General features: G+C 36.7%; 1 long non-coding RNA gene across 1 annotated transcript in view; it reads left to right on the forward strand.

Annotated features, from left to right (window-relative positions):
- LOC309859394 overlaps nt 1–25645 on the forward strand; it is a 197161-nt gene extending 171516 nt beyond the window's left edge. The window contains exons 3-4 of the long non-coding RNA XR_014308660.1: nt 18764–18808; nt 25619–25645. This is a non-coding gene — a long non-coding RNA (uncharacterized lncRNA). The remainder of the gene's footprint in view (nt 1–18763; nt 18809–25618) is intronic.
- Nucleotides 25646–26091: the final 446 nt, after the last annotated feature.

A 26091-nucleotide genomic window follows, 5' to 3' on the forward strand; every position in this document is an offset into this window, starting at 1 on the left:
TGTTTTGATTTTTAGAGCATTCCACTTAAATTCTAACCTTAACCTGATCTGATTAATACTTCTTTTTTTTGTAGTGGTTGTATTTCCTTTTTTTTTTAATGAAACTTTTAAGATTTTTATTTAAATTCCAGTTAGTTAACATAGAGTGTAATATTAATTTCAAGTTTACAAGATAGTGATTCAAAACTTCCCTACAGCACAGCAAGTGCTCTCCTTAATCGCCATCATCTGTTTAACCCATCCTTCCACCCACCCCCATTTTGTCTTTGATGACACACAGTGAGAACTATGGGGAAATACTCCATTTAAAGTTAAAGACTCTGACTAGCTAAGATTAGCATTGTTAGCGCCAAAAGTTCTGAAATTATCTCTTAGATACCCTCCAGAAAACAGGGTGGAGAAAAGATATATATTAGCTTTAGAAAATGTTTCTAAGACAAAGCAAGAGGAACCCACGAAATTCATAGCTATGTAAACCACTGATTATTGAGATGTTTCTGAATTCATGTTAAATGTTCTCTACCTTTGAAATTGACACACATAGTGCTATATGCCTGATGATTCACAGACCTGTACCCCTGAAGCAAATAATACATTATATGTTATTAAAAAATTAAAAATTAAAAAAATTGACACACATACCAACACACATACTGAGGGCTCATTATGCTATGAACTTGTTCTCAATCTACTCACCCCACTTTTTTGTTGTTATATACACATTTAATTGTATATTTTGTAGCTTCCTTATTATTAATATCTGTTTTAATGACATATTTGGGAAATCAGTTGACCAAATCTTTTTTTTTTTTTTTAAAGATTTTTATTTATTTATTTTACAGAGAGCAATCACAAGTAGGCAGAGAGGCAGGCAGAGAGAGAGAGAGGGGAGGAAGCAGGCTCCCTGCTGAGCAGAGAGCCCAATGTGGGACTCGATCCCAGGACTCTGAGATCATGACCTGAGCCGAAGGCAGCGGCTTAACCCACTGAGCCACCCAGGCGCCCAGTTGACCAAATCTTAAATACAAAGGGCAAATGCAGAAATAACAAAGTATGTCTAAGATTCTCTTGACCTTATAAAAGTGGATCTATGAATGTACCACACACACACACACACACACACACACACACACAAATTGTTTTCTTGGTCAAATAGTTCACAGTATAAATGTTAAAGATGACCTAGCAACTCTTGGAAAGTTTGCCATTCTGTTTGACTTTAAAATTTGTATGTTTACTACCTCTTAGAGAATATTCTCGTGAGGGAGAGGGGGGAATGAGGGGTGATAACCTAATCAAGTTCTAGCCTCTCTACGTTATCACTGTTTCAGAAACCTCAAAGCATTATAGAAAGGACTCCCCTTATTAAATTCTGGCCCAGGCCAGCCAAGTTTCTCTCCCACTTGCTGAGAGAGCTCAGAATACCCAAGATCTTACATTCAAGAAACTATAAAGAGTCTGACTCAAAACTAGCAAGCCTCGTAGACATAATCAAATCCAACACTTCTCATTGTTATCAAAAACAAAGACCTAGCTCCCCTCCTCTTCACCACACCAACTCCTGCTCATCCTCTCGGCCTCTCTCTGGCTTCTTCTCTGGACATTCTTTCCTGACTGACAAGTGTTTTTCCTGGGAGTTCACCTGGAATTTTTGCACATCTCTGTCCCTTTCTCAGGGCATTTACCAAATAATATTGGGTAGTCTAGATGTCCACTATTCCCTCATCCTCAGAGTTGAATCACACTTCATTCCCCCAAAAAACCCACTGTATAAATTATTTTACATTGCACACTCTGCCATTAACAACCTCAAAATCCTGCTTTGCTATCTATCTGCCTCAAAGTCACCTTCTTTACCATTCTCCTCCTGGTGGTACCCTGGCCTTTAGAGTTCTCTAGTTTGTCTTCTGCAGAGAAGTTCCAGTTTCAAGCATAGCAGGTGCTTTTCAGTGTTTGACCAAAAGAAAAATCATCATCATCATCATCATCATCATCATCATCATCATGCAAATAAAGAACATTTATGCTCTCTAGAAGGCAATTTGTCTAGTCTAATGTTTCCTGATCATGCTCTTGAAAATTTTTCCTATCTGATGAAAGAAAAATAACATCAGGACACTGTTGTTCTTTGTTCTGAAGCTCTACCAAAGTGATTACGCTTTATGTTACTACTTTGTTTCTCATCCTACATTTCTCCAGCAAATGGTTTCTTCACCCTATGCTGTCTATATGCCTATTTCTACCTTATGGTCATAGTCACGGTCATAGTTCCTAATTTCCTCATAACGTCAGTCTATAAATTACATCATTATCAGTTCTTTGACTTCTCAACTCCTCCCAATACTACTTCAAATATTCAAACTAAGAAAGCTGAACACCTAGCTTAGCTTTTAAATCTGGTCTTACCACAGCTTTTTGGCCACTATATGGATCAACTATCCTTTGTTCCAGGTCTGGCCCTGGTTCTCCATTCATCTATAGTTTTGATTATCCCATGGTACAGAGACGATCATCCAGACTCACTTGTTCTGTAGCTGTTGCCAACAGCTTAGATCTCCTTAGACTGGGCCAGAGAGAAGCAACTATTACAATTGTACATTATACCAATTGCAGTTTCTCCTTCACTATAGTAATAGATGTGTGGTCCTCAACCCCCATCTCTAAGAGCAAGTGCATTCACACTCCAGCTCCTGTGAGTGTGGTTATTAAACTCTTGTAGCTTTCCCCCTTCTCAAGGGAACATTGTTCAGCTGACAGGAGCTGCTTCACCCCCCACCCCCCACCCTGGGTTGCTGCCTTTTCCCTCTTGTTCACCTTCCTTATCTTGCTTTACATCCTGTCTTACAGATTTTTTTTTCTGAAGAGCTTTCCCTAAAAAAATCTGCATTTGAATTCTTGTGTCATGCTCTGCATTTAAGGAACATAGCCTTAAAAAGCTGTTAAATAAACTAAGGTTTATTTACAAAGTTAGTTACAAAGTTACAAAGTTACCTTTGTAACTCTATTGGAAATAAGTAATCCTGCTAGCAAATTCTGACAGTAATAACTTTGTATTTATGTTTTCAAATCCAGAATTCAGATTTTATTTTGATTTTAGACATGCCATCATTCTAATTGAGAGGTAAAACTACATAATTCATCTACAAAATGATGTATATAAGTTTGTGGTAAAATTGAATGAAATGAACTGTAACAGGCGAAGCAATTGTGTTTATATAGATATTTTTAATCAAATTCCAATACTCAATTCTTTTACATTATTCAGATATAATTGACATAAAACATGCTTCAGTTGTACAACATGATTCAATGTTTGTACATATTGCAAAATAATCAAACTAGTAAGTCTTGTCAACATCCATTACCATACATGACTCCAATTATTTTTTCTTAAATAAAAACACTTAAAGTTTGTTCTTTAGTGATTTTCATTTATACAATACAGTATTAACTATAGTCACCATGTTGTACATTACATCCATGACTTACTTATTATATAAACTGTATTGTATAAATTCTTTTTACCCTCTTCACCCATTTGCCTCTGGTAACAACCAATCTGTTTTCTTTATCTGTGAGCTTGGCTTTTTATTTTATTTCATAAATAAGTGTTCTCATACAGTATTTTCACTCTCTGACTGACTTCACTTAGCATAATGTCCTCAAGGGCCATCCATATTGTTGTGAGTGGCAAGATTTCTTTCTTTAATGACATACTAATTATCCAGTGAATATATATGTCAGATTTTTTTTAATCCATTCATCTGCCATAGACATTTACATTGCTCCCATTTTGTTGCTATTATAAATATGTTTCAACAAATAGGAGTATAGATACCTTTTTGAGATAGTGTTTTTTATTCCTTTGGATAAATAAACAGAAGTAAAATTGCTGGATCATATGGCAGTTCTATTTTTAAATTTTTGAGGAACCTCCATACCACTTTCTATAGTGACTGCACCAATTTACTTTCCTACCAATAGTTCACAATGATTCGCTTTTCTCCACATCATTGCCAACACTGGTTATTTCTTGTATTTTTCATAATAACCATTCTAGCAGTTGTGAGGTGATACTGAATTGTGGTTTTGATTTGCATTTCCCTGACTGGCGATGTTGAACACTTATTAACTTATTGTTAGCCATTCGTGTGTCTTCTTTAGAAAAATACCTATTCAGATCTTGTGTTCATTTTTAATTTATTTTTGTTATTTACTTGTATGAGTTTTTTAGACATTTTGGATAATCATTATAGATTATGCTACTTACCTTCCTCTGACTTACTTCCCTTAATATTACACTCTCTGGCTCCAACCATGTCATTGCAAATGGCAAGATTTCATTCTTTTTTTGACTGAATAATATTCCATTGTATACATACACCACCTCTTTTTTTTTTAATTTTTATTTTTTTCAGTCTTCCAAGATTCACTATTTATGCACCACATCCAGTCCTCCATGCAATACGTGCTCTTCTTAATACCCACCACCAGGCTCACCTATCCCCCTACTCCCTCCCCTCCCAAACCCTCAGTTTGTTTCTCAGAGTCCACAGTCTCGCATGCTTCATACCCCCCTCCGGTTTCCCCCAATTTACTTTTCCTATCCTTCTCCTAATGTCCTCCATGTTATTCCTTATGCTCCACAAGTAAGTGAAACCATAGGATAATTGACTCACTCTGCTTGACTTATTTCACTTAGCATAATCTCCTCCAGTTCCGTCCATGTTGATACAAAAATTGGGTATTCATCCTTTCTGATGGAGGCATAATACTCCATTGTATATATGGACCATATCTTCTTTATCCATTCGTCTATTGAAGGGCATCTTGGCTCTTTTCACAGTTTGGTGATTGTGGCCATTGCTGCTATGAACACTGGGGTACACAAGGCCCTTCTTTTCCCTACATCTGTATCTTTGGGGTAAATACCTAGTAGTGCAATTTCAGGGTCATAGGGTAGTTCTATTTTTTATTTCTTAAGGAATCTCCACATTGCATATGCCAACTCTCCTTTGAATTAATCTTCTTATATTCTTTGGATAAACTCCCATTGGTATAATTAGAGGATCTTAGGGTAGTTATATCTTTAACTTCTTAAATCTCCAGACTGTTTTCCAAAGTGCCTGCTCCAGTTTGCATTCCCATTAACAATGCACAAGTGTCTTTTTTTCTCCATATCCTCACCAACAGCTGTTGTTTCTTGTGGTTTTAGCCATTGTCAGAATTTTAGCCATTCTGACAATGGCAAGGTGCTATCTCATTGTAGTTTTCACTTGTATTTCCCTGATAAGTGATGATGAACATTATTTTATGGTCTGTTGGCCATCTATATGCCATTTTTGGAGAAACATCTGTTCGTGTGTTCTGCCCATTTTTTAATTAGCTTATTTGGTGGTAAGTGGGTATTGAGTTTTATAAGTTCTTTATATATTTTGGATACTCATCCTTTATCAGATATGCCTTTGCAAATATCTCCTCTCACTCTGTAGGTTTTTTTTAGTTTTCTTAATTGTTTCCTTCACTGTGTAGAAGCTTTTTATTTTGATGCAGTCCCAATAGTTTATTTTTGCTTTTTTTTCCCCCTACCCAGCAGGCATATCTAGAAGAGACTTGCTTCAGCTGATGTCAGAGAAGTTACCACATGTGTTCTCTTCTAGGATATTTAAGGTTTCAGGTCTAACAGTTAGGTCTTTAGGCTATTTTGAATTTATTTTTGTATGATATAAGAAAATGGTCCAGTTTCTTTTGCACATTGCTAGTTCATATTCCCAACATTTGCTGAAGATATTGTCTTTCTCCCATTGGATATTCTGCCCTACTTTGTCAAAGATTAATTGACCATATAGTTGCAGGCTTGTTTCTGGATTTTCTGTTCTGTTCTATTGATCTATGTGTCTCTTTTTATATTCAGTACCATGCTATTTTGATTATTACAGCTTTATAATATAATATGAGATTCAGAATAGTGATGCCTCCACCTTTACTTTTTCAAGATTTCTTTCGCTATTTGGGTTTATTTTTTCCTTTTTTCCTGTTTCCATACAAATTTTAGGATTGTTTGTTCCAGTTCTGTGAAAAGTGCTGTTGGTATTTTGATAGGAATTGCATTAAATGTTTAGGTTGCTTTGGGTAGAATAGACATTTTAACAGTATTTGTTCTTTGAATCCATGAGCATGGAATGTCTTCCCTTATCCTTGTGTCATCTTCAGTTTCTTTCATCAGTGTTTTACAGTTCTCAAAGTATATGTCTTTCACCAATTTGGTAAGATTTATCCTGAGGTATCTTATTATATTTGGCACAATTATAAACGGGATTATTTTCCTCATTTCTCTTTCTGTTGCTTCAATGGTGTATAGAAATGCAACAGATTTCCTCCATTGATTTTTTTTTAATCTTGCAACATTACTGAATTTATCAGTTTGAGTAGTTTTTGGTGGTCTTTCAGGTTTTCTGGATGTAGTATCATGTCATCTACAAATAGTGAAAGATTTACTTCTCCCTTACCAGTTGGGATGCCTTTTAATTTTTTTTTTTTTTGTTGTTGTTGTTGTTGTCTGTCTTTTGTGGCTAGGACTTCCAGTACTACGCTGAATAAAAGTGGTGAGAGTGGAAATCCTTGTCTTTTTCCTGACCTCTGGGGAAAGCTCCGTTTTTTCCCATTCAGTATGAAACTAGCTGTGGGTTTCTCACATATGGCCTTAACTGTGCTGAGGTATGTACCTAATTTGTTGAAAGTGTTTTTCATTAATGGATGTTGTACTTTGTCAAATGCATTTTTTGGCATCTATCAAAAAGATCATATAGTTCTTGTCCTTTCTTCTATTAATGTAATGTATCATATCGATTTGCAAATATCAAACTATCCTTGACAACCCAGGAATAAATCCCACTTGATCACCATAAATGATTATTTTTAAAAGATTTTTATTTATTTTTTTGACAGAGAGAGATCACAAGTAGGCAGAGAGGCAGGTGGGGTGGGGGGAAGCAGGCTCCCTGCCGAGCAGAGAGCCCAATGTGGGGCTTGATCCCAGGACCCTGAGATCATGACCTGAGCAGAAGGCAGAGGCCCAACCCACTGAGCCACCCAGGTGCCCCAATTTGTAGTAGTTTTGAGAATATATATTAATTCTTTTTAAATATTTGGTAGAATTCAACTGTGAAGCCACCTGGTCCTGGACTCTTTTTTTGGGAGTTTTTTTTTATTACTAACTCAAATTCTTGCTGGTTATCATTCTGTTTAAATTTTGTGTTTCTTGCTGTTTGAATTTTGGTAGTTCATGTGTTTCTAGGAATTTATACATTTCTTCTATGTTATCCACTTTGCTAGCATGTAGTTATTCATAATATTTTCTTGTAATTTTATTTCTGTGGTCTTGGTTATTATTTCTCCTCTTATTTGTGATTTTCTTTATTTGGATTCTTTCTCTCTTTGTCTTGGTAGTCTAACTAGAGGTTTATCAATTTTATTTACTTTATATATTTTATATATTATTTTATTTTATTAGGTCATTTCTGCTCTAACCTTTATTATTTACTTCCTTCTGCTCATTTTACAATTCACTTGTTCTTTTTCTAGCTCCATTAAGTGTAAGGTTAGGTTGCTTGAGATTTTTCTTGCTTCTTGAAGTAGGCCTGTATTGCTATAAACTTCCCTCTTAGAACTATTTTTGCTGTATTCCAAAGATGTTGGACTGTTGTGTTTTCATTTTCATTTGTTTCCATGTACTTTTTAAATTTTTTCTTTTATTTCCTAGTTGACCTACTTATTGTTTAGCAGTAGGTTATTTGACCTCCATGTATCTGTTTTTTCCAGATTTTTTTCTTGTGGTTGACTTCTAGTTTCATAGCAATGTGCTCAGAGAAGATGCATGGTATGACTCTCGCCATCTTGAATTTGCTGAGACTTGTTTTGTGGCCTAATATATGATCTATTCTGGAGAATGTTCTATGTGTACTTGAAAATAATGTGTATTCTGCCATTATAGGATGGAATATTCTTAATATATCTGTTAAATCCATGTGTTCCAGTGTGTCATTCAAAGCCATTGTTTCCTTGTTGATTTTCTGTTTAGATGCATCTGTCCATTGATGTAAATGGAGTTTTGAAGTCCCTTATTATTACTATAATATTATTGAAGTTCCCTTATGTTTGTTATTAACTGTTTGATATATTTGGATACTCCTATGAATACTTATAGTTGTTATATCTTCTTGTTGGATTGTCCCTTTTATGATTCTATAGGGTCCTTATTTGTCTATTGTTACAGTCTTTATTTTGAAGTTTATTTTGTCCAATATAAGTATTGCTACTCTAGCTTTCTTTTGGCATCATTTTGCATGATAGATGTTTCTCCTTTCTCTCTCAGTTAGCAGGTGTCTTTCAGTCTGAAATGAGTCTCTTGTAGGTAGCATATAGATTTTTTTTAATCCATTCTGTCACCCTATATCTTTTGATTGGAGTACTAGTCCATTTACACTCAGTAATTATTGATAGATATGTAGTTGTCATTTTATTTGCTTTGTAGTTGTTTCTGAAGATTTTCTGATCCTTTCTTTCTTTCATGGTTTCCTGATTTTTAATGATATACATGGATTTCTCTTTATTCTGTATTAGTGGGTTTTGATATATGGTTACCATTAGGTTTGTATATAACCTCCTTTGCATATTACTGTCTAGATTAAGTTGATGGTCATTTAAGTTTGAACCCATTCTTTATTCCTCCCCACAGTTTAGGTATATGTTGTCATAGTTTATGTTCTTTTATTTTGTGGTTCCTTGACTGATTTTTTTTTATGGAAATATTCACTTTGGCTCCTTCTGTTTCTTATGTTTATACTGTCACTTTTGGTCTCTCTTTTCCAGTCAAAGAGTCCTCTTTAATATATATTATAGGGTTAGTTTAGTGGTCATAAAATCCTTTTGTTTTTATTTGTCTGAGAAACTCTTCATCTCTCCTTCTGTTATGAATGATAGCCTTGCTGGATAGAGTATTCTTGGCTATTTTTCCCATTCAACACTTTGAATATATCCTGCCACCTTCTTCTGGCTTAGAAAGTTTGTGGTATAAATTCTCCTGCTCACTTTATGGGGGTTCCCTTATATGTTTCTTTCTTTCTTTCTTTCTTTCTTTTTTTTTGTCTTGTTACTTTAAAAGTTTTTCTTCATCACTATATTTTTCCAATTTAATTACAATATGTCTTGGTGTGGATTTGCTTTTGTTAATTTTTGATGGGGGTTCTCTGGTCTCCTGGATCTGGATATATATTTCCTTATATTAGAGAACTTTTCAGCTATTATTTCATCAAATGAATTTTCTGTCCCCCTTTTCTCTTCTTTTTCTGGGACTTTTATAATATAAATGTTACTACATTTGATGGAGTCATTGAGTTTTCCAAGTCTATACTCATTTTGCATAATTCCTTTCTGTCTCTTCTGTTCTGAGACAAGTGACACTGGGAAGGGTAGTTCCACAAGTAAATGGGGGTGGGGTGGACCCTTGTGTAAGCAAGTTATATAAGTAAGTGTGGGTTCTGCACTGGTTCCCACAGGTGGCCTTATACTGATGCTGAGGGGCAGAGAGGGAAATGGTGCTTACCATTTCCTTTGTACCCAGAGGGGTCTCCCAATGACTGTTGTCACTCTGCAATACATACTAAGATAAGCAAATAGCTTCCCCACTGTGTGCCCCAGGTGTCCCTTAGATCATTGTTTTCATGCTATATGTCTGCAGTTTGTTTACCTCCCTTCACTCCAATAGTAGCCTCAATGCTCTCCCTGCTCTATCCCAGCCACTTCCTCTGACCTTAAAGGGCTGTTGCACTGTTGGTTTCAAGAAGTCATGAAATTCATCCCTTCTCACTTTCCAAGCCAATTGTTATGAGGATTCATTTTCTCTGTGTGCTCCCTTCCTGCTGGTCTCTCTCTCACTCTTCTTTGTGACCATGGCTCCCTCCCCACTGCAGCAGCTATGATCCATTTCTCTCCCAAAAATCTCCCAGAAAGATTTCTCTGCATCTCCACATTTCCTACCTTCTTCTATGTGGCCTCTTCTCTACCTTTAGTTGTGACATTTTCTCTGTCAGTCTTCAGGTAAATTTCTGGGATATTTAGGATGATTTGGGATGAGGCGAGCCTAGGGTCCTCCTACTCTGCTACCATCTTCCAAACAACTCTTTACTCATTCTTGTAAATTAATTGCCCATATATGTGTGGATTCATTTTTAGGTTCCCTATTCTGTTCTATTGAAAAAAAAAAAATTATATATATATATATATATATATATATATATATATATATATATATATATATCATACTGTTCTGATTACTACAGCTTTGTATCATAATTTGAAATCAAGGAGTGTCTTGATTTCAAAACAAAGTCTCCACCTTTATTTTTTTTTCCCTCAAGATTATTTTGTCTCTCATGGTTTCATCCAAGTTTTAAGATTGGTTGTTCTATTTTTTTTTTTAAATACCATTGAAAATTTGATAAACATTGAATGGTAGATTGCTTTGGGTAGTATGGATATTCTTCCAAAGCATGGGGTATCTTTCTATTTATTTATTAAGTTCTTTCATCAGTATATTAGCTTTCAGTGTATAGGATTTTTCACCTCTTAAATTTCTTTCTTTCTTTTTTTTTTTTTTAAAGATTTTATTTATTTATTTGACAGAGAGAAATCACAAGTAGATGGAGAGGCAGGCAGAGAGAGAGAGGGAAGCAGGCTTCCTCCTGAGCAGAGAGCCCGATGCGGGACTCGATCCCAGGACCCTGAGATCATGACCTGAGCCGAAGGCAGCGGCTTAACCCACTGAGCCACCCAGGCGCCCCTTAAATTTCTTTCTTAATATTTTATTCCTTTGGATGTATTTGTAATAGGATTTTCTTAACTTCTATTTCTGATACTTTATCATTGATACATAGAAATCCAACAGGTTTTGGTGTATCAATTTTGTAAACTACAACTTTGTTGAACACATTTATTAGTTCTAACAATTCCTGACAGAATCTTCCTGTTTTGCTATATATATGGTATTATGTCATCTACAAAGAGTAACAGTTTTACTTCTTTCTTTCCAATTTGGATGCCTTTTATTTCTTTTTCTTGCCTAATTGTTCTGGCCAGTGTTTCCAATACTATGTTGAATAAAAGTGATGAGAATGGGCATTCTTGTCTTGGTTCTGATCTTACAGAAAAAGTATTCAGGTTTCCACCACTGTATATGATGATGATGATCTATGAGCTTGTTGTATATTTCCTTTCTCATGTTGAGGAATTCCCCTATACCCACTTCAAGAGTTTTTATCAAAATGGATGTTGAATTTCATCAAATGCTTTTTCTACATCTATTCAGATACTCATATAAATTTTAACATTCATTTTGTTTATGTGATATATCAAATTGATTGTTTTTCAGATGTTAAATCATGTTTGCATTCCTGGATAAATCCCACTAGATCATAGTTTATGATCTTTTTAATTGCTGGGTTCGGTTTGCTAATATTTGGTGAAGATTTTTGCATCTGTTCTTCAGAGATTTTGGTCTGCAATTTCTTCTTGTAATGTCCTTTTCTGGTCTCATAACAGAGTAATTCCAGCTTCATAAAATGATTCTGAAAGTATTCCCTTATCATCATCATCATCTTTTTTTAAAAAAAATACTTGAGAAGGATTGGGATTTATTCTTCTTCAAATCTTTGGTAGAATTGACCAGTGAAGCCAGCCATCTGGTCTTGAACTTCTTTTTTTTTTTAAGATTTTATTTATTTCTTTGACAGAGACAGATCAGAAGAAGGCAGAGAGAGGAAGAAGCAGGCTCCTTGCTGAGCAGAGAGCCCAATGCGGGACTTGATCCCAGGACCCTGAGATCATGACCTGAGATGAAGGCAGAGGCTTTAACCCACTGAGCCACCCAGGCGCCCCTGGTCTTGAATTTTTGTTGGGGAAGTGTTTGATTGCTGTTTCAATTTAGATTTTCTATTTCTTCATCATTCAGTCTTGGTGAGTTTTATGTTTCTAGGAATTTATACATTTATTTCAGGTTAGCAATTTGTTGACATGTAATTATTCATAGTGTCTCTTACCTTTGTATTTCTGTGGTATCAGTTGTAACATCTCTTTTGTTTCTGATTTTATTTCTGATTTTTGAAACCCCCTTCTTTTTCTCCATAAGTCTAGCTGAAGTTCTGTTAATTTTATGTTTTCAAAAACAGCTGACAATTTTATTAATCTTTCTTAATTTAATTTTTTCAGTGATCCATAATTCATTGTTTATTCACCACTTTTTAAACTTTTTGATTTCTGCTCTGATGTTCATTATTTCCTTCCTTCTACTAACTTTGAGATTCATTCTTTTTTTTTCCCCTAGATCTTAGAGTGTAAAGCAGCTTGTGTGTGTGTGTGTGTGTGTGTGTGTGTGTGTGTTTCCCTTTTTTTTTTTTTTTGTTTGGTATAGACACTTATTCACTGTGAATTTCCTTCTTACAACTGCTTTTGCTCTGTCCCATAAGTTTTGATGGGTTTAGTTCTATTTTCATTTGTCTCAAGATGTTTTTTAATTTTTCTTTGGATTTCTCCAGTTATCCTTTGGCTATATAGTGGCATGTTGCTTAATCTTCACATATTTGTGAATTTGACAAGTTACTTTATGTAATTGATTTCTTACCTCATGATCCAAATGATTCTTTTTATTTAAAATTATTTATATTGTTCTGTGGCCTAACATATGATATATCTTAGATAATGTTCTGTGTGCTCTTGAGAAGAATGTGTATTCTATGGCTCTTAAATGGAATGTTCTGTATGTGTGTGTTAAATCTATGTGGTCTAACACATTGTATAAGGCCGGTGTTTCCTTACTCTTTTTCTGTCTGGATGATTTAGCTCTCCCTTTATGTCTGCTCTATATATTTAGGTGCTCTTATGTTGGATGTATAAATATTTATAAATGCTAAAGCCTCTGATTGGATTGATCCCTTTATCATTATATAGTGACCTTCTTTGTTTACTGTAGCTTTTGTCTTAAAGTCTTTTTTGTCTGATATAAATACAGCTACTCCTGCTTTCTTTTGGTTTCAATTTACATGGAATATCTTTTTCCATCCTTTTATTTTTAGTATGTATGTTTTTGTTTCTGTTAGCTGAATGAGTTTCTCATAAGAAGCATATATAGCCACTGTTTTATGGAGAATTTAATCCATTTACTTTAAAAGTAACTACTATTAGGTGAATACTTAATGCTGTTTTAAAAATTGACGTGTAGCTGTTTTATAATTTGTTTTTGCTCTGTTCATTTGGGATTTGATAATTTTCTGTAGTGATAAACTTAGATTCCTTTTTCTATCTATTGTGTGTCTCCTTTAGGTTTTTGCATTATGGTTATATAAAACAACTGAGGTTTACATAAAAAAAACTTACATCTATAGCAATCTATTTTAAGATAACTTTAGTTTGAATGTGTTCTAAAGTTCTATATATTTAGTCCCCCTCCCCATGTTTCTGCTGTCACAATGTGCATCATTTTATCTTGTGTGTACATTAACAAATTATTGTGATTATACATTTTTTTTACTTTTGTCTCTCAACCTTCATCCTAGCTTTATAAATTAACCCAATTTTTTACATTAGATGATTCTGAAATTGCTGTATATTTATCTTTACCTCCTGCACTTATGTTTTCATATTCTTTTGTTACTAATTACTGCCTTTTGTTTCAACCTAAAAAATTTCCTTCAACATTTCTTGCAAGGCCAATCTAGTGGTGATGAACTCCTTGAGCTTTTCATTTGTTTGGAAAATTCTGTTGTTCCTTCAATTCTGAAGGAAACTTTGTGGTTGGCAGTTTTTTTCTTTCTTTCTTTCTTTCTTTCTTTTTTGTATATATTGTGCTATTCCCTTCTGGCCTATGTTTCTGCTTTAAAATCTTCCAGTAGTTTTATGAGGGTTTCCTTGTATGTAATAAGTTTTTGTTTTTGCTTTTGTTTTGTTTTTGTTTTTTCTCTTGATGCTTTTAAGCTTCTCTTTTGGTCTTTAATTATAGTGTCTCTTGGTGTAGGTATCCCTGCATTTCTTGGATCTAGAAATCTGTTTCCTTCCCCAGATTAGAGAAGTTTTACCACTTTTTCTTCAGATAAGTTTTCTGACCCTTTCTCTCTTCTCCATTTGATCCCTTATAATGCAAATTTGGTCCACTTATGCTGTCCCATAATAAGCAAATCTTCACTTGTTTTCACTTTTTAAATTTTTGTTTCTCTAAGTGTGTCACCTCCCTGTCTTCAAGTTCACTGATCCTTGCTTCTGCATCATCTAGTCCATTTTATTATATCTTTCAGTAATTGTTATTCAGTTTTGTGGCTTCTGTTTGGTACTTTCCTATGTTTTTCTTTGTTGAAATTCTTACTTTGTTCAATCAGTCTTCTCATGAGGTCAGTGAGCATCTGTATGACAATTGAAATCTTTTCAGGAAAATAACTTACATCTGTTTTACTAAGGACTTTTACTGGGGTTTTCTCTCGCTTTTTTCCATTTGGAACATAGTCCTCTGTTCTTCATTTTCCTTAATTCTCTGTGTTGGTCTATGCATTAGATAAAACAGCTTACTCTCGAAGTCTTGAAGGAATGGTCTCCCATAGGAGATGAAACTTATTTTTCAATTCTTCCTTAGCTCTTGGCTGTCTCTCAAATCTTTTTGACTGAGCAGCATCTTTTATTTTTTGTGGTTTCCGGTATTTGAGCATGTACCAAGAGCTGTCAGTATCCGAAGGGAAGGATCACAGTCACCACCTAGATTCAGGCTGATTGGAAGCCAGACCATCATGCAGGAGCATTTAAAATACAAAATATACATTTTCAGGAGAAGGCTGGGATATTAGCATTTCTGTCTATTCCCTTTCTTCTGAACTTTGGGGTGATAGCCAGTGAAGAACTGTTTTTTACTTTGCTACTGGAAGGTCCCCCAATAATGGGTCCATGATTAAAGGAATGAGACTGATACAAAGCGAAGGTCAAGCAAAGCTTTATTTCGCACCAAGCATCGAGAATCAAACCGACCATTCCCAGCCGTCTCTTGCAAAGAGGCAACCCCTCTCTGCCTTACAGACTAGCTTTTAAGGGCAAAGGCCATGTGGTTGGGCCTGGCCACGCACAGGTGGCTAATGAGATTGCAAAACACACAGTGAAAGCTGCCTAGTCATGCTAGGTCACACACAAGTGACCAATTGAATTACAATTTACCCTATAGTAGATATTTGAACTAGCCTATCACCTTGGTCAGAATTGGTGCTCAAAAGGCACCCAAAAGGTGGGGCCCATACTCCTTGGTAGCTAGGGAGACAGTATGCGCCCCCACTGATTGGATATCTCCACCTGTCCTGACCTACCCTTGTATTTGGGCTTTGTTACCTGGGACTGTTTTCCAGGACTTGCTTTTAAGTAAGTTCCCTGAGTAGGGGCAGGGTCTGTTTAAGTTTTACTACATAAACAACAAAATCACTGTTTAATCAGATGACATCGCTCTGGCTAAATAGGCCCTTACACTACTGTTTTGTTAAACCTGTAAACATAAGCCCTTCTGGCCACCAGACCCATGATTTCAAGGTATGTGTCTTTGGGGCAGCAGATACAAATGCTGGGGTGCCAAGTTTATATGTAAGCTCCTTCCTCAGAGACACCAATGACCTGGAGGGGAGAGTAAAAATAATGTGCCTGTCCTCTTTCCCAGTCTCTGGAGAGGACTACAGTCATCCCTAGATGTATGTTTAATTAAAAACCTGCTCTTCAAGCCATAGCTATGAGAATAAGCTATATATACTTCTTTCATAGAAATACTGGGCCTCTCAATCTGTTGCCTCTATGCTTTGCCCTACAGGTGGTATGTAGTTAAGAACTGATTTTTCCATTGGTTACAGTCCTATGAGACCTATGAGTGTAAGCCCCATTGGTCACCAAAGCCAGGTGATATAGAGGTATCCCCTGGATGGTAGATGCCAAAATTGAGGTGTCAGACAGATGTACAAACTGGTTTCCAGTAAATACCAGTGAACTGAGGTGAGGCAGGGGTAGAATGCAAAGATGGTACCAATGGGCCTCTATCTGTGGAGAGTATTTCAGTAAGCCCCTAGATGGGTATTAAATTAGATGCTTAAGACTCAGGCTGATGGTTTAAGATAGGCAAATAAGCCTCTTTTACAGAATATCTGGGTCCTTTTCAATCAACTCCTGTGCTGGACCTTAGATTCAGATTCAGGTCTGTGTGTGAGAGCCCTTTAAGAACTGTTTCTTAGTTCACTATAGTCTGTGGGCCTCTTGGATCTAAGCCCTATTAGCTTTCAAAGCCAGAGGTTTTGGGGGCTCATATCTACAAACTAGAAATTGTACTAAAATCCCTTGTAGCAAGGGTTTTAGAATCAGTTTACCAATGAGATCCATTTAGGCAAGGTCCATAATAAGATGGAAGTGGGGTAAGACCCAATGATCTACCATACTACTATTTTCTGTGGACAGTTATAGATGTTGGATCTTTCTGAAATGGTGCTCCAATGCCCACTCACTAACACGTAGATGCCCAGGAGTAGTTACATAGGTGCTATAGTGGCCTTGTGATTGCTACCCCTTGATTGTGGCACAAGAAGCAGAGTTCCTGATTTGTGGGTTCCTTATTACTGCTCTGAGGGTCATTCCTAGAGCCATATCTTAAGCTACTTCTTTGTTTTGAATCCTTCTCTGCTTCAAATAGCTAGATTTTTGTTTCTTATAACTATTCTGATTGGTACTGCCTTAGGAGAAACAGCTTAGAAAAGAACAGTTGAGGTGTATCTAAAGTAAATCAGAAAGTTTCAATTACGGGATTGAAAGCATTTCAAAAAAAACTTGGCCACTGAAATTCAAATATTACTCTGGCTTCTAACGGTTGGTCAATGGGTGATAACTGATCAATCATGCTGATAGGAAGTATGGAAAGATGCAAGGAGCAGAACCTTTGAAGTCCAACAGTGCACAGTCTAGGGGGTTCATAGGTAGAGCTATAGTTTCCGGTCATGCTGGCAAAAAGAAGGTAGGAAAACTACAGAAGAAACTTAACCCATACCTAAGGACAAAAGTCCCTTAGTCATTACTAGAAGTTTAGTGTCTCATGCCTGGGAAGTTAACCCATGCTAAGGTAGACCAGGTGGATAGACTCCTAGCCTAGTAAAGAGAAAGTGAAGCCCTTAGAAGGCAACCATCATGAGGTCTTCCATCAACTTTGCTGCATACTGACTGCTTGCTTGACCTTTAGCCTTTCTTTAGTTTCTAAGCTTCAGTTTCCACAACTGCAAAATGAGGATAGCAACGCTTTGCTCACAGGGTTGTTTCATTAGAAGTATAAATAAAGGATGCAAAGCACCTATACTGTCTGGCACATAACAGGTATTCAGAAGAGGCTATGAACTATTATTCCTTCAGCTTTTAATTTAAAAGTGAAGCCAGTCTTGTTCACACAGAAGCAGAAATTTAAAAATAAGAGAACTGAAACAGAAGAAAGAGAAAAGATAAATAACAAGATATAGAGCCAGAAGGGCTAATGTTGTCTCACAGGCCCTGAGACGCAGGGAAAAAGGAAACATTCTCCTATGGTGAGAAGAAAGGAAATAAAGTAGTCTGGAGCCACAAAGAATCTAGGGCAGGGCCCTCCTGCTGCATTAGCACTGGGTGACTGTGAAAACATGAGGTCTGTTCTCAGCAGTAGAGGTATGCTTAGTGGTTTCTATTATAATTCTGTTTTTACTCAAAACTTGCCAAAAATTTTCTTTTGAGGTGAAACTCTCCAGTATTTTCTACAGCTCAAATTGATTATTTGAAGTAGAACTGGAAGAAAGTAAAGGCCTACTTATTAAAATGCAAGGAGGTGGGTGAAAAGACACAATTTTCAGTTGTTCCCTGGTATAAAGGGTAACACCATGTTGGATTGTCCGTCCGAATCATGAAAAAGAACTTGCATTTTTCTATTGAAATTCAGTGTGTTAAAGAGCTTTACAGTGAGAAGTTTTGCACTCCTTTTGAAGTTATGAATACAGACGCTGACTAAATGCTGACTAAAATATCTAATAAACTCCATGAGGAGTAGTCACCATGTTCTGCCCATTTGTGCCAGTAACTCATTGAGTTAAATCAATTAAACTATTGGTCCGTGAAACAAAAGCATGCAAGTCAAGCTTGTTTGTGTATAGACAGATCTAGTTAAATTTACATCACTTTGGGGCACCTGGGTGGCTCAGTCATTAAACATCTGCCTTCAGCTCAGGTCAAGATCCCAGGGTCCTGGGGTGGAGCCCTCTCATCGGGCCCTGCCCTAAGCCCACATCAGGCTCCCTGCTCAGCGGGAAGCCTGCTTCTCCCTCTCCCAATTCCCCTCTCTCACTGTCTCTCTCTGTGTCAAATAAGTTAAATAAAATCTTTTGAAAAAACAACATCACTTTAAAAACTGTTAAAATAGCATAATGTATGCATAATTATGATAAACTCTTTATATGTGGAATTAACTATACTTGTAGGAATGACTATGTTTCATAAACTTCAGTCTTTATCTGGTGTCACTTGTAAGAGTTTCCTTGGTCAGGCAGGGGTACATATGAAAAGTACAACTTGGCTCAGAGTATGATGCTATCTAGGGAAACCATGAGCTCTAAACATAGAGGACGTACAGGTGATGTGGATTCCAATTTGAGGTCCAGCTCAATTAAAAATGTTTCATGCAGACTTTTTTTTTTTTTAACAGATTAAGAATTTGGGAAAGAGGCACAGAAATTAAACCATGATGATAGTAAGTATCTGGTTCCTGGCACTCTTCAGATCAGCAATTTCACTGAGACAACAAAGCAGTACTGTAAAATCTTCTCCACTCACCTCACAATGACCACCACAACCAGCCACTGGACTTCTATAATCCAGTCTGTCTTCTCGCCTTTCCCTCTACTCCTACTCAAGATTAGGCTCTCATTAATTCCTTTCCTGGAAAATTTCAGGTTTCCAACAATGCTCACAAACCCATCATTTCTACACACATACCACAGCCCTACTTAAAATTATTTTTCCTGACCAAATTAGAGTCTCCATAGTTTGTTAATCAAGGATGTCTATAACTTGCCAGTTCTCTTCCCCAGTCATGTCCCATGCTTTTTCCCAGCTCTGCCTTTGCCTGGAGACTCTAAATCTCCAGAACCTCTAATCTATGGAGAAAGGAAACAACCTGAATCTGCATAACAAGCCTGACCCTTATTACTGCACTTTTCCTGGTAATGTCCTGAAACTGGCCTCCCCTTCAGGACATCATTCTTTTGTCTTTAACTGGAGATGGCATTTAAGTTGGTGGTGGTGACCATTTCAGGTAGTTTTACTTGGTTTTCCTGGGTATCTTCCAAATATACAGAAAGTACACATGTTATCAAACTTATTTTTTCTCCTGTTAATCTTTTATTACAAAACCAGTAGAGGGACCTCCGCCAAGAAGCTAGAAGGGTAGAAAGAAAATTATTTTCCCTTCTCCCTGTCCCTATGGCCTGGGAAATAACTGCCAGTGAGGTGAAAGAAGGTTTTAAAGAAGCATTATCCCTTAGCACCTGGCAGGGATTTTAACAGAGAACCCAGCTTAGCCCCTGCCTCACAAGTCCCTGGTGAAGCTGTCTAGAAGCTTTAGGAGAGGATAGGCTTTAGCATCCCTGAAGACCTCAGGCTCTGCACGTCAGAATTGCCAGTCTGAGACATTCGTTACCAGGGCAGCATTGGGACTCTGACCCTGAGTGTTTAGCCCTAGGGGATCTCTGGAAAGGGGATTATTTTGGATTTGCTGCTATTGCTAATAGATAAAGAGAGAGGCTCAACTCTGGGTTTGAAGCCGATGCCCAAGAAAGAATACTTGGGATGTCTTTGGTGCAAAAAGGTGATTTTATTAAAGCAGTGGGACAGGACTCGTGGATAGAAGGAGTTGCAATGGGGACATGAGGAGTGGCCTATTATAACTTTCAAGTTGGGAGGGGGCTAGGGATAGCATAAATCTCTAAGGAATTTTGGAAGCAACATTTCTAGGACCTTGAGGGGCTAGCTGTTGTTGGGAAAAAGTCATTTATTACCCTCTAATAAAACCTTAGTCATGAGACCCTTCAGATGTATATTGGTGGGTAATATGCTTGAGGGGTTTAAAGATAAAGGAAGTTTCCAAAGGAATTTTTATACTCTAAAGTAGACTTATAGGATCCTGAGGGGAGGGATGCTCAGACTAGGATTGTTTTTTGGTCTTAGCAAAGTATTAATTGAGGCAGTTGAGTCACTAGAGGAATGTCACTCTGCCTGTTTCAAGGACTTGTCAATGGGTTATAGGTAGTAAGGAAATTTAATAATTATTTTTTGATTCCCAAGTCAAATGTCAACATGGGATAAAATGACTAATGCAATAGTAGCACCCCTGAAACACTGAGGCTGGGGCTACCCCAGTTATAGTAATAAGACTGCTTGAGTAGATGGTCTCTGTCTTGTTCAGAAAAGGCAATGGCACCTGGTACATTATTAATTTTTACTAAATAGAAGTTATATAGTTGTGTTGCAATTGGCATTTTACTGTTTTACACATGCAATTCATCTTCCTTGGACATTTTTCTAAACAGTGTAAATGATAGACTAAGACAATGCAAAGTTTCTTTTTGATGATTCTAAAACACTTTTACAGTCGTCTAATAAAAAAGAATTAAGACATATAAAGTAGCATTCTAGGTGCTAGAATAACACTGAAGAAATGCCACAGCCCTTGTGGCTAAGAAACATGCAATATATTTAAAGAAATGTTCGCCATTCACACATGTAACTTTTATTCATTTAGTGAAGAAAAAAAAAATTAGCCCCTGCCAATCTATCCAACACCCAGCTAGGCATGGGGTGACACAACCCTGCCCTCAAGTTAGCAGTTGAATAAGTTTTTTAAAAACTCAATATATAATTATAAATTGTGATGACTACCATGAAGAAAAAAAAAAAAGAAAATAACTCTCTCCTTTAGACTGGTGAGGGACATTTTCCATGAAGATGTAAAGTTGCAACTAGACCTGAAGGTGAAAAAGTAATCATCTTTGAGAAGTTGGCCCAGATAAAGAGAACAGTGTGTCAAAGGCACCAAGGTCTAAGATATTCCTTCTAGATAAATCAGTCAAGATATATAAGGGCATAAGCTATTACAGTGATAAAGATATTGAATGTATTCTTTTCAATGAGTATCTCCTATGTGAATATAATGAGCTAGAAATAAAATGATTAATACAGATATAAAAGTTCCTGTTCTCCTGAAACTTACAGCCAGGTGAGAAGGTCACTAAGCAGGCATTTACAGGTGTGATGAGGACCATGTGATAATACGGACATACCTAACAAGTGATTTTACCAAACCTAGAACACTGAGGGAATCTTTTCTAAGCAACTGACATTTAAACAAAGTTTTGAAAAATTAGTATCAACTTGAAAATAAAAATCCACAGTGAGAAGCAATTGTGTGTTTATTTTTATATTAAAGGGGAGCCCGGGTTCAGAGAGAAACCCAAATACTATCCAGCTTATTGGGTGAAAGCCATGAATTTTTGTGAGGGAAAGGAAAGGTGCAATTACATTAGTTGGGGAAAAGAAAGATTGGTCTATGGGGTTAAGAAGCTAAGCTACACTGCGTTGAGTACTGGTTTTATCTTTAGAAGGTCTGTAAGTATCAGTCTTATGGTCAGAATGTCCTTTCTCCTGCTGACTCTCTAACATTTGCCATTGTGCCTAGTCCAAAAGTTTCGGCCCTCTTTAAAAAAAAAAAAAAGACGTGTAAACCACTCTGGCTCTATTTTAGAAATGGCTCCAGTCGGGTCAATATTTTCTGGGGAAAGAATTAAAGCCTCAAGAGACTACCCAAGATGAGGGAAAAGCCTAGTACTGTTAGGTAAGGCTCTCTGGAAGTAGAGATAGGTTGATTTGTTACCTCAGAGGAAACAATTTCAAGCCGGATGGGCAGTTTTCATCTGATGGGTGATAAAGAAGGAGGTATTGAGGTATTGCTAGTCTTGACTAGCAAAAGGAAGGAGTTGAAGCTCATTTGAGCCTGTGACACTAGTTTTCCCTGAAAACTTCTGCATAAGAATTAGTAACTTGATGACAAGAATAGAAAAACTATTTTATATTTAATCCCTCTCTTCTACCTCTGAAACTGTGCTATTAAGGCATTTTAGGTTTTTGTTTTTCAGTAATGCTGTCACTAATGCCTTTGGGTTCTCTCCATTGTTTCTTTTCACTCAGAATTGATATTTCCTGGGGTGGGGTGGGGTGGAATGGAGATTTTATGAAAACTAAAGTATGTCACAAAACAGGACACAGCTTTCCCCCCTAAGGCTTCTAAAGTAAATTTGGACTCTGAACACTTATGATTTTACTTTCCTGTCCACAATATTGGTCAAGCATGAGAGCAAGAAAAAAGCTGCAAAAGGAAAAGGAATTCCTTCACTTAAAAGCACAATTTGTAGGAAAGACTAAAATATATGTTTTTCGAGAACCTTTACCAAATAATGTGAAGTCCATATGAATGCTAATCTTGTTTTTACCATTATATTCATGGACTGCATTGTCAAAGTACTTTGGTTTTATGATTCAAAAATTGTTGCTTTAAATATATTTTTATGACATGACAAAGACTCCATGATCCAATGGACATATAATTATATAGAAGTTACATTAGCAAAGCCAAATGCAGCTTATAGAAATAATGTAGAAATCCTGAGCCCCACATCTCATTCTTTTTGAAACCATCCTACCTTCCCTGGCTGTCTTGGTTACTTTCTGTACTCAGCCCTTAAATATGGCAGTTATAATTACTGTTCACATACCCATTTCCCTCACTAAACTGAGTGACTCAAAGGCAGAGAATGTTTACTCTTTATCTTTCTGACCTTAGAACTTTAGCTATAGTAGATACACAAAAATATACTTGTACAGGAACAAATATGAATAAAGTTATTAAGACATACTACTGAGGTTATCAAAGATTGGGCTTTCAAAAAAAATGTATAGAACTTTAAAGGGGGAAGTTCATTTAGAACCCCTTCCCCTTTAGCCCACAACTAAGCCAACACCCAAATACCCCCTTGGCTACTTTGACACCTCGTTCTTGTAAATGTTTCCCTTCCTTCCATGTATTCACTCTCATAATCCAGTGAGTCTAAGAAACACAGCCATGTTTAAACATCTGGGATTCATCAGGCTGATTCTGTTAATCAAAGTTCTGAAGATCAGTTCCAGATGTTGCCTAACTAAAGTTACATAAACATTGTTCACATTTTTAACTACAATCAGACCTAACTTCCCATATCTTGAAAGTAACTTAATTTGTATAGGTAGGAGTTATACTCTGCACTATTTTTTTTAAATTAACTCTCAACTTAATACAGAGATAAGGCTGATAGATCTTCCCTAGAAATGAAGGAATATCAATAAAAATTCAAGATATATTTTTGGAAATCATACATTTAATCACATTAGCTCAAAGATTCCATAAGACAGGAAGACAAATTAATACTGTCTGACTGTCCACTATGTAGGGAGGAAAAATAATTTTCCCTCTCCCTTCTAGGTTCTTGATGAGACTCAACCTCTGTAATAAAGTACAGACTAATAAGAGAAAAGTAGAGTTTAATAACATATATACCCCTCCTGTATATATGGGAAATAGCTGGGAAACAAGTTACTCCTTGGAATGACTCAAACCACCACCTAAATATCATGTACAGCTAAAGACAAGATATTAGGGGAGGTTATCAGGCAAAACTGAGTCAACAAGGGTATGGCAGATAGGAGTTTCTCAAGATGTAGTCAGCCTTCCCTTCCTGGTTCAGAAAGGGAGATACCCTTATATGTGGAGATTTCCCTTATAAATGTCCATGTCTCTCACAAAATGGTAACTTCTACTGGTTTTCTCCCGTGTCTTAAAAATAGTTAGCTCAAAATAATCTTTCTGCCAAAGAGGCTTATTTGGGGGCAGTACACTCTGTTCTGCTTAGGTCCTACCTTTGAAATTTCCCTAATAACTTTGAAAGTCCAGAAGCTGAATTGATAGAGTGTTCCATATCTCATTGAACCAATCTTTTAATCTTGAGAAAAGGTAAGTTCAGTTAAACAGTTGCTTTTCATTTCAAGAGGTGGTGTGGCAAGTGGGCTTCCAAAGTTAGGTCTGTAAGGTACAAGAAATCATGTACTTAATAAGATATATTTCTATGTGGGGGGGAATATTAATGGTTAGAGCCAACTATAACCCCAGTCTGAGTCAGGAAAGCAGATAGTTTAGATTTTGTTGGTAAGAAAGAATTCTATCTGCTGTTCAATGTCCTTCTGGCTGGACTAAGAACCAAATTTACAAGAGAAAATCAAATTTAATTTCAATCATGGAAATTCCAAAGACAGGCACCATCATGCTTATATGGTATCCTGAGCTAAGGAGGGGGTGGGAGTCTGAGAATAATACAAAAGGGAGGATGGCCATTAATAAGAAGGCAAGAGGAGATGTTTAGAAAACAAAGGTTGCCTGCATAAGAGGGTACATTTCTTAGATAAAGAGGAATCTCTAATAATAGCTCTCTTCCTGATATAAGCATGCAGTTGAGGAGGAGGTAAAGAGCTTTTCCTGAATCTGCTAGGTTTTGATTACTTTTAACTCGAAATACCATTCCTGCCAAAGTGGCCCATCTTGGGACAACCTGACCTGGTCCCCTAAATTCCCTCCTCTGAAATTTAGCTTAAGTTTCACTCCTTAAAAGTGAATTGGTAGACTGTTTCATCTTGTTGAACCAGTCTTAGTCCTGATAATAAGTCAGTTCAATTAAATTCATTTGAGGAGGTGGTGATGCAGTTATGTTCTCAAATTGGCCTATGGTGCAAGTAATCAGGTATTAAATAAGAGGCATTTATATGGCAACAAAAGAAAAACAGTAGCTAATGATTGGATCAAATTTCTCAGAAAACAATTTCTGAGTTCTGAGAAGGGCCAGACCAGAAGATCTCTAGATGTCAAGCAGGCAGTTTGTCAATCTGACACATTCTCCTGGTTTGTAGTTCAAACGTCTCTGGTGATCATTTGTGTGGTCCACAGAGCAACAGGCATGAAGACTGCCTCTATGTGATCACCTCAATGCGGTGATTTCTCTGAAGGTTACATCAAGCTATTCATATTTAGCTTGCAGAGTTTCAGGAAAAAAGGAAGTATTGGTTCTCAAATATACCTAACTCAGAAAGGTGGGGAAAATTTGAAAATATTCATTTGGAGAGTTGTACCTAGGCACTGGAGCAAACAAAGAAATCAGGATCTAGTCTAGTTTATTATGAACATTTACTCAGTTATGTTATTGAAACATTTTCTATCTATAATCACACTCATTTCTACTAAAGACAGTCAAATTCATATCAATTTGTGTGCAAAATATATCTAGTTTCAAAAAACTGGGTCTCATCATACGTAAGTGCTACAAGAAGAACAGGTGATCCGGGCTACTGAGTGGCTCAGTCATTTAAGAGTCTGACTTTGGGGGCAACTGGGTGGCTCAGTGGGTTAAAGCCTCTGCCTTTGGCTCAGGTTCTGGGATCAAGCTCTGCATCGAGCCCTGCATCGGGCTCTCTGCTCTGCAGGGAGCCTGCTTCCCTTCTTCTCTCTCTGCCTGCCTCTCTGCCTACTTGTAATCTCTCTCTCTGTCAAGTAAATAAATTAATAAATCATTAAAGAAAAAAAAGAGTCTGACTTTGGCTCATGTCATGATCTTGAGGTCCTGGGATGGAACCCTGCATTAGGTGGGCTCCCCGCTCAGCAGGGATTCTGCTTTTCTCTCTCTCTCTGCCCCCACCCACCCCCATTTATGTTCTCTCTGTCTCAAATAAGTAAATAAAATCTTAGGGGGAAAAAAATAGCAGTTGACCATATAGGCTTTTTAAAACCTGCTTTCCTGGAACTTATTATAAGAAATCTCTACACAACTTTTAACAACCTCTAAAGGTCAGAAGCCAAGCCAAACACTTGTCCTCAGACTTTACCAGCACTACCTATAAATTTCT

Source organism: Mustela nivalis (genome assembly GCF_964662115.1).
Source record: "Mustela nivalis genome assembly, chromosome: 2".
NCBI classification, from domain to species: Eukaryota; Metazoa; Chordata; class Mammalia; order Carnivora; family Mustelidae; genus Mustela; species Mustela nivalis.